This window comes from Myotis brandtii, unplaced genomic scaffold (genome assembly GCF_000412655.1).
Source record: "Myotis brandtii unplaced genomic scaffold, ASM41265v1 scaffold247, whole genome shotgun sequence".
NCBI lineage: Eukaryota > Metazoa > Chordata > Mammalia > Chiroptera > Vespertilionidae > Myotis > Myotis brandtii.
In genome coordinates, this window is record NW_005359352.1 from 1,156,536 (window position 1) to 1,157,581 (window position 1,046).

At 64.6% G+C, this 1,046-nt stretch overlaps 1 protein-coding gene across 1 annotated transcript in view; it reads right to left on the reverse strand.

Moving 5' to 3' along the window:
- Positions 1–1,046, reverse strand: part of ASAP2 (ArfGAP with SH3 domain, ankyrin repeat and PH domain 2) — a 77,511-nt gene that overhangs the window by 10,502 nt on the left and 65,963 nt on the right. The gene's annotated exons all lie outside the window — the stretch shown is intronic.

Here is a 1,046-nt window from a genome sequence, read left to right on the forward strand (position 1 = left end):
CCCCCGTTGTGGGGGGGGGGGGGGGGGGGGGGGGGGGGTGGCGGGGTCTGAGACCCCAGGCAGCAGGGGAGGTGACCCAGTCGCACGGGAGCACAGACCCGGTGATGGCCCTGCCAGCCCCTCCTCGGCCCAGGCCACCACCTCCACCGCACGCCCCTCCCAGGGAGCAGCAACCACACGAATGAACATGGGGCTTTCTGTGACCACCGTGCCCAGGGCAGCCGCAGAGTCTGGACACGACGCCCCGAGGCTCCTGTCCCTCCCTGGGGAGCCCCCAAATCCTCCTGTCCCTCCCTGGGGAGCCCCCAAATCCTGCCCCTCCCTGGAGAACCCCCCAAGACCGCTGGCCACGGACCCGCCTTCAAGAGCAGCATGGCCAGCTGGGCTTTGTGCCGGGAAACTTGCTTAACTTTGGGGGCTCCATTTCCCACTGCCCCCCCCAAAACAAAACAGCACCCGTTGAGTCACACTCGCCACGTTGCAAAGGTGAGCACGTGGGTGTAGCGAGCTTTGGCACGTCAGGTGCTGGCGGGACCACAGGGACTATTTTGTGTGTTTATGATTTTTACAAATTTACGATTGTTCCCAAGTTAGCCTCTTTTTATGCTGCATGTCCTGGGGATCAGAGATAAGGAATAGTCACAGATGCCACACGCCGGCCACGTGCGGGCAGAGGGGGGAGAAGCAAGAGGAGAACGGAGGCAGAGAAGGACCGAGGGCGGAAGCGAAGAGAAAGGGCCAGAAAGAAGGGCTGCAGGTGACCGCCCGCCGAGCAGCGCCCGGAGCTGGCCCACCGCTCAGCCTCCCCTTGGGGGGAACCCGCACCCCCATGTCCCACGTATGCCACACCTGTGCCCAGAACAAGGACCAGGTCAAGAGGCTCCACCGGGTGCGGCACCTACGGACGCGTGACGGCGTTTCCTTAGGAAGCAAACCCCCGAACGACACACGAAAGGCCCCAGGGAAGCAACCCACCCCGACGGGCCCGACATCCCCTGGTGGGGGGCCGAGCAGCGACGAACCTCCCAACCACACCCCAACCACGC